Here is an 8,364-nt window from a genome sequence, read left to right as displayed (position 1 = left end):
CGCCAAAAATTATCTTGAGAAAATGATTATTTCGAAAAATCATTTTTCATACTTAGTCAAAAAAATTTACATAAAACAATTTTTCATATATGATATGAATGCATGAAAGGGACCTAAGATCAATCTAAATAAAAAGCCTTAGATGTTCAATCCACAAAAAGTTTTAAGCCTTTCAAAATTGCACATTCTCTAAAAATTCATGAATCCGTTAGTGGTTACAAGTCTTCACAAGTCACGACAAGCGATATATGTGTGACAATTGTATAGTCAATATGAAAACATATTTGAGTCGTATCTGTTAAGAGTAGTTAGGTCTTTTACTTATCTAGAGCACCTTTATATGCCTATATATTATAAGCGTACGGCAGCTTTGTTTTATTGATTTGATTTGTGAATATATTGGCATTCTTTTCTTCTGCTTGAATTGTTCACAATATGTTTTTGTTTGTCACTCGTTACAGCTCTTCATGCAGCTAAATGCCGTAACTTCCGGGAAGTGAAAACCCCTTCTTCCTGCCCAACAGCTAAAACCCCCTTCACCCACCACCAGTGTGCTTAAGTTATGGTCAAATGTAATGGCAACGTTATCTACAGTCACTCTACATAAAGAAGTCAATAGTGGGTCCCGTTATATATATATATATATATATATGTAGTAATGCTTTAGTTCGTACATCCGTAAATTTTTTAATATACGAATTTGGGTTCAGTGCACTTTCCTTGCATCTAATTACTGATTATAGATTCAATGCTTCATTTGTATAAAACAAAACAATGAAAGTCTCAAAAAAAAAAAAAACAGTTGTAGTAGGGGCACCCTATAGTGGAAGATAAAAAATAAAGGCTCATGCTTATTGGTAATGCGAATGTTTCATTTTAATCCAACGAAGACTTGTCTCCCGTTTTCAACTTTTAAGTTGAAATGCTGCTCCCAAATCCAAAACCGAGGGTCGAATTTTCCATCAACCTTTTTCCACGGCAGTAACAGCCAAAAGTAAACTTTTAAGTTCTAAATACTGTATCCTTTTTCCTTTAAATACTAATAATCATCTTCGTCCGAGTCTCCCCAAGCCAAACATGGCAATGAATCATTTTCAGAGTAATACTAATAATATTTTCGTGAATCATCATCATCAGCAGCTGCAGTTGTTGATCAACTACTTTCCAGCACAACAAACCATGCCCGCAGCTTCCACATGTATGATCCACCATTGCATTTTTGGCTTCACCATTCCCACAGCCATGACGCTGGTCCAGGTGCGATTTCCAGACCAACATCTCTTCCACACAAACCCTATACTCATGCTGCTTATGCTGTGTAGCGTCGTTATGTATTCCTTGGCCTTCAGCCTCGAGCTGCTTCTCCTCAGTCTTAGTGTCACTGTTATGGCCACTCCTCATGCTCGCAGTTGGTCCATTGCGTCTGGCTCAGTCTCACTTGCTTCAGTCTTGGGCCTTCTCTTGTCTCCACCCTCCTCCTGGCCCTGGCTGCCTCTGCTTCTCTGCTTCTTGCTGCTCACTCTGCTCGCTTTCGCCCTCAAACTGGCTCCTGTTGTGCATCAACTCCTTTCTCGGTTCAGCCGCCAACGCGTGAGGATGCCAGCGACAGAATTGCCACTCTAGGCAGCAATTTTTGTAATTTTACACGAATAAATCTGGAAAAAATGAGAGGAATTGAAGATTTTGATACTTGAATTTATGTATGTCGAATTTTGTAAATGGCACTATGGAAATAGTGAAATAACGCCTACTTTGACCCTCCGTTTGGATGAGGGAAAATAACTCGGAATTAAGCTAAAAGTCATGAATTTAAGAGGAGAAATTGGCAATTCCCTTATTTGGCAACTTAAGTGCGGAATTTGTTAAATGGCGTGCGGAAAAAATCATGGAAATTGAGGCATCAAATTCCCAAGTTTAATTTCCACCAAAATAGGCGTCATTTCACAATTTCCACAGTGCAGGAATTCATATTTTCCAGTGTGCCAAAACTTAACATTAAAAAAAAAAACAGCGCCAAACTTAAAAACAGTGCCAAAAACCTATGAAACCTTGGACAACATATTGCCTTGTTGCTTTATAAAAAAAAGCTGCGAGCCAGAGAAGTAAGGAGAAGGAGTTCTTCTTGGGTTTCACGTTGGACAAACTTTCGAGACACATTGGCAGTAGAGATGTCCCATAATTATCAAGTGCAACGATGCAGCCTTAATTCTTGATTTATTCTTCTTGGAACTTTGTTTCCCTTGTTTCGTGTATTTCATGGTTTTTTTTTTGGGAGAAAAATTTAATCAGAATGATCATTACTTCTTAATTATTTGTTTCTATGTGTACTTGACTATTCGATCACATGTTGTCATGCTTACTGATGTCCAAAGTTGGGATTCTCTACCTAATTTCCTTTCTAATTGTATTTTAAACGTGCAAAAGTGAACAAGTAGGGGCTAAAGTCATGAATGGATTTGGAGGAAAAGAGGCTTGCAAAGGAAAGTCAAGGAAAAGGAAAGCCAAATAAGGAGTTGAACCTGAAGGAGAAGACAAAAACTATTTTCGGTGAAATATAGCTATGGAAAGTGAATTATAGCTTGATATACTTCGTGAGGAGCGCAGCTTAGGTGACAAGACCCTCCCTGAATCCCTCGGAATCCGGGACGATTCCCGTGAAAGTTCTGGCATCAAACCAATGCCGGGCCCACTTACTAAAGAATAAGACTCTATGCTGAAAATTCGGCAGAGTCTCCCCTGAAAATTGGAAATTTCCCAAACTTCTCAACATGTTAAAAACACATTTAAATATCCCAACAGGCAGCATGCTTCATAAACGAATTAAACAGTTTACAACAAAGGCCTCCAGCCTCACAAATCAAACCCTATCATGGGCGATAACAGGGCGATCTAAGAGTTTAGTTTACAAACGAAAATGAAGTTTAATAGAGAGGAATGAGTAAAAGAATCCTACGAAAGCTCGGGATTCAGAAGTTCATTACTCGGCTCTGCCGCTCAGCTCAATCAACTACTGTCTGGGGGGTGCAAAACAGAAAAGTATGAGTGGACAAAAACAAAATTCAATTTACAGTTGAAACCAACATAATATAACCCCACCATTTAGAAAATAATGCCGAAAACCATGTACTTTCAAAACCATCATAACCATCATAACCATATATATATATAAAACCATAACTAAATTCGAAATCCCACAATGAAACTTTATTAATCATCCCATCCAAACTTTTCCTTATAATGTCCAAAATAAACTCTCAAAACGCGTGCCGGTTGGCACGACGAGTGAGGAAGTATCCTCACTAAGAAACAAGAACGAATGAATAGATATATATATATATATATATAACATCATCTAGTTTGTATCGGGGAAACAATCCAACCGGGGGATTGTTTTACTAGTCCACATGGAAGAATCCTCAATTGACCATGTGGCTAGGGAACGAGTCGTCCAACTGGGACTAAGCTCACCAGCACGTATAGCAGAATCCTCAATACTGGTACGCCTGTAACAAGTCCTACGCCTGCAGACTACCCCACTAAGGGTCTACGAAACACTCCGTCAAGGGTGCCCGGGCTCTAACATATCCAAGTATCTAAAATTCCAAATCAAAAGTTCCAAATCCGGGGAGGTACATAGGGTAGTGCTTATAGCACTTCAAACTGACATAACTATAATCTCACTTCTTTTCAAAATCTCACATCAACACCCCACGTACCCCCACACATAACCAAACATAGATAAAAATTCTCAAAATCCATATATATAAACTCAAGATACTCAATATGCCAAAACCGAAATATATATTGCAAATGCTTTATAAAAACATTAAGTTCAACAATTGAATGTATAATATATTCAATAAACCATTAAAACAATGTGCTTAATCTTTTCATCATAAAATCATGCTTATTGTTTGAAAACAAATTCCACTCACAAGTAATCACACGCTACTTGACCCTGAGAGGGTCCCGCCTACTGCGTGTGAGTAGCCGGAGTACCTATTTCAGAATACGGGTACAAAAATTAATATAAAACGCTTCAAACAAGAACTTTAAATTAAAATCCTAGTTTCCCCGGTTTCAAGTAAGTGTACAAGAAACGAGGCGTTCCTAAAGTCCAATTACGTGTTTCGGATGATGGGATAGCCTCGGAAGACGCTCGGTCAACCGGACGGTCAAACTTTCCAAATTGGTCAACCGGGCCCACGACCTCCCTTTTACGATCTGAAAGTTCTAATGAGTTCCACAAGGTTTACTAAGCATGTCTAGCAAGTTTGGTCCGAATCAAACGGTCAGATCGTTCACGATCGTACAATCGGATAGTTATCGTTTAAAACAAACTTTAAGTTATTGAATCGGAACATCAAGGACACCAATTCACGATCCGCGAAATCCTACACAATCCTATGGATGTCTAGATCAACATATATTGGAATGAAGTCGATCCAACGGTCCGAACACATCGAACCAGATAACGCCTAATATGCGATATCCGATCGACGATCAAATGATAACCAAATTCAAATCCGAGCATACCGTCGTGCTCGGGATGACATGGAGATCATTTTTGAACAAAGAGACCGGCCACAAAGTGGCCCACACGCCGTGCCACGCGCTGGCAGTGCTTGGGTGCCCAAAGAAATTTTTGGCGATCTAAAAAGCTCCAAAGCACCGGTGTAGACCTATACCTACATGATTAGGACATTGAGTGGAGCAACTGTTGTTCTTGGACCAACCCCAAAAAGTAATCGGAAGTTGCCGGAATTGAGGGCCGAAACCGGCCAATATTTTATCGCTTAATTGACAGCCAAAATGCAGAAATTAATCCTAAATAACCCAACCAGCAGCTAGAACACATCGAGAGGATGAAAAAGCATACCAAGTTTGAAGATTTTTGGTTGCCGGAATCACCCGAATGAGCGTCGGAAATTAACCAAAAATCCGACTTTTTTTTACGTTTTCCGGCGACACGAGCGGCAAATCGGGGCTGAGGAGGGGTGGGGCAGGAAGAGGGAGAGGAGGCGGTCAATTTTGTAAGATTCCACATCGACCAATGGAGAGAGGGTGATGTGCATTATATGTACATACCTGCCTCCATTTAGCACGAGGCCTTTTGAGAGCTCACTGGCTTCGGAGTCATCGGAACTCCGAAGTTAAGCGAGTTGGGGCTAAAGCAATCCCAGGATGGATAACCCACTGGGAAGTTGCTCGTGAGCTCCTAGAAATAAAACTGTGCGGGCAGAGACGGAGGGCCCAAAGCGGACATTATCGTGCTACGGCGGAGCTGGTCCCGGGATGTGACAAATTTGGGTCCGATCCCGTGGCCTGTGGTGGCGGCGGTGAGCCACCGGCTGTTTTCAAAAAATCAGGGGGGGAAGGGTTGTTGCGCGAGAGAGAGGGAGAGAATCAGGTTTTGAAAACCAACTTTGAAAATATTACGGTTATGCCACTGAGCTTGTTTTGATCGTAACTTTTTCGTTACAACTCCGATTCGAGCCCACTACGTGTCTATGGACTCATGTCGGTACGACCTACGTAATAGCACTAGTTACTTCCCCAAAATCTTTTTGAATTAAAAAGTTACCAAATTACCCCTACCCTCGGGGGCAAAATTGTAATCTCACTTTTAAATTAATTAAATAATTGAAGTGGATAATTAAATTAGGGTCGGGGTGTTACATTAGGTCACAAAGGAGATGGTGGATGGAAGGCAGTTACTTACAATACTACTGCAAATATATTAGCTGCACAATTTAATCTCTAGATAAGTGATGATAATATTAGATATCGTGTTAAGTCATGGAAAAAATTCTATGGAGTAGTGATATATTAAGTTAAAGTAGATTCAGTTAGGATTCAACAAAAAAGATGATAAGTGTAGATGAAGATCATGTTTGGGAAGAATACGTGAAGGTAAATATATTAAAAGTTAATTTTTTTTTTAATCATGTGTGTTTTTTTTCCTTTCTGTTGTTAAAAAGTACTTATAAGATTCTTATTTGACTTTGATTATTTGTTTGGTAGTCTCATGACGATGCTAGAGGTTTTCGATTTAAAGTTATAGAAAATTGTGATGATATAGTAGATTTGTGTAGCAAAGATAGAGCCACTAGAGAGGGTGCTGAAACAAATGTAGATGCAAGTGAGGTTATGACTCCTACTAATGAAGTTGATCATGATGATTTGGGTGGTGATTCACAAGATTTAGAAGATATTCATGTTATTGATGATATTTCACCAACCTTAACAAATGGTCAAAAGAGAAGAAATTGTGCATCAACTTCTTCTGATATTCTTCCTACAAAGAAAAGAGGTGCTGTCAAAAATGTTATTGCTGATTCGATTGCTAGAATGGCTTTATCATTTGAAGAGTTTATCCATGCTGATACTAATAACCTTGATCCAGCATAGGTATATGCTGAAGTACAAGCAGTACCAGGTCTTAATGAAAATGAACAACTCAAAGCATGTGCTTGGCTGATAGAAAATGATAAACAATTTCAGATGCTAAAGGCACTCCCAATTGAGAAAAAAAAGAGTATGCTATTGATATTTATTGCATGTGGGGAGTGATTTAGGTTGCTAATATGCTCTATTTGTTTAAGTTGAGTTATTTAGTTCATCAAACGATATATATGTTATTTTATACTTCGAGGAATAACCTTCTATGTCGGTTATCAGTTTGTTCTTTCGAAATATTTAATTTCCGTCATTTATAATCTATATGAGTTATCCAAGGTGGTTGGTGTGAGTGGTTCGGCACTCTCATTCCTTAAGAGAGGTCAGGGGTTCGATCCCTGCTCTCGTACGGAGTCACCACTTTGGCCAACACTTTACCCCTTACGGGCCGACCCGGTGTGAGTGGGGATTAGTCTGGGTTGTGGTTAAGGCTTAAAGGTGCCACCCATAGTTGGGGCCCATCCAGGACCACCTCATGGTTTAGACCAAAAAAAAAAAAACATTGAAATTTTCAATTTCTGTCATTTACAAAATTCGACATACATAAATCCAAACACTGAAATCTTCAATTGCTTAGAAATTGAAATGACCCTCCGTTTGGATGAGGGAAAATAACGCTGAATTTAGCTAAAAGTCGGGAATTTAAGATGAGAAATTGACAATTCCCTTGTTTGGCAATTTAAGCGTGGAATTTATTAAATGATGCGCGGAAAAAATCATGGAAATTGAGGCATCAAATTCCCGAGTTTAATTTCCACCAAAATAGGCGTCATTTGACAATTTCCACAGTGCGGGAATTCATATTTTCCGTTGTGCCAAAATTTAAATAATAAAAAAAAGCCAAAATTTTCATGAAAAAAAAAAAAGAAAGAAAAAAGGCGCCAAACTTAAAAACTGCGCCAAGTTTGGAGGCCTTGTCGCTCTATAAAACCTATGAAACCCTGAACAACGGATTGCCTTGTCGCTTTATAAAAAAAGCTGCGAGCCAGAGAAGTAAGAAGCATCATAAAAAAACTGTGAGTCTCTGTTCTTCCTGTCTCTGATCTTCTGCTTCTTCCTGTCTCTGATCTTCTGCTCTTCTGCTCTTCTGCTTTCTCCGACTCTGTATGCGTCTCTGTTCTTTCAGGTTCATGCATATCCATATACTAAACAACTCTATATATGTATTTATTTGTTATAGAAGAGAAAGGGTTCTGCTTTTTGGGTTCAATTCTATGTAGTTGTTGTTTTGCGTCACTGTATGCGTCACTGTAGTTGTTTTGTGCTTTTTGGGGTCAATTCTATATATGTATACTAAACAACTCTGTATGCGTCACTGTAGTTGTTTTGTGTTTTTGTGTTTTTGTCTTCTCTGATTTCTATATCGTTTCCTGCTCTGTAGTTGTTTAATTCAGACATATAAACAGGTATGGCTACTGTTAATATTGATAACATGTTAACGAGGTTAAGACAGAAGCGTGCTATAGTGAAGAGAAGGAAAATTATTGTCTGTACAATGATCTCTTTTATGGTTACACTAGTACAATGGTATTATGATAATTTTCGTGTTAAAGAGCCTTCACTTTCGAGACACATTGGCAGTAGAGATGTTCCATAATTATCAAGTGCAACGAGGCATCATTAATTCTTGATTTATTGTTCACACTTGGACCTTTGTTTATCTTGTTTCACATACTTCATGGTTTTTTTTTTGTTTTTTTGTTTAGAAAAAGTTAATCAGAATGATCATTAATTCTTATGTTATTTGTTTCTATGAGTACTTGACTATTCTATCACATGTTGTCATGCTTACTGATGTCCAATGTTGGGATTCTCTACCTAATTTCCTTTCTAATTGTATTTTAAACGTGCAAAAGTGAACAAGCAGGGGCTAACATCATGAATGGATTTGGAGGAAAAGAGGCT

At 38.6% G+C, this 8,364-nt stretch overlaps 1 pseudogene; it reads left to right on the top strand.

The window, feature by feature from the left end:
• The first annotated feature begins 2,560 nt into the window (after positions 1-2,560).
• On the top strand, positions 2,561-6,573 carry LOC148296894 (uncharacterized; annotated as a pseudogene).
• Positions 6,574-8,364: the final 1,791 nt, after the last annotated feature.

This window comes from Prunus avium, chromosome 2 (genome assembly GCF_965620075.1).
Source record: "Prunus avium chromosome 2, drPruAviu1.hap1.1, whole genome shotgun sequence".
NCBI lineage: Eukaryota > Viridiplantae > Streptophyta > Magnoliopsida > Rosales > Rosaceae > Prunus > Prunus avium.
The sequence above is the reverse complement of the archived record's forward strand: the minus strand, read 5'-3'. Positions and strand labels throughout refer to the sequence as shown.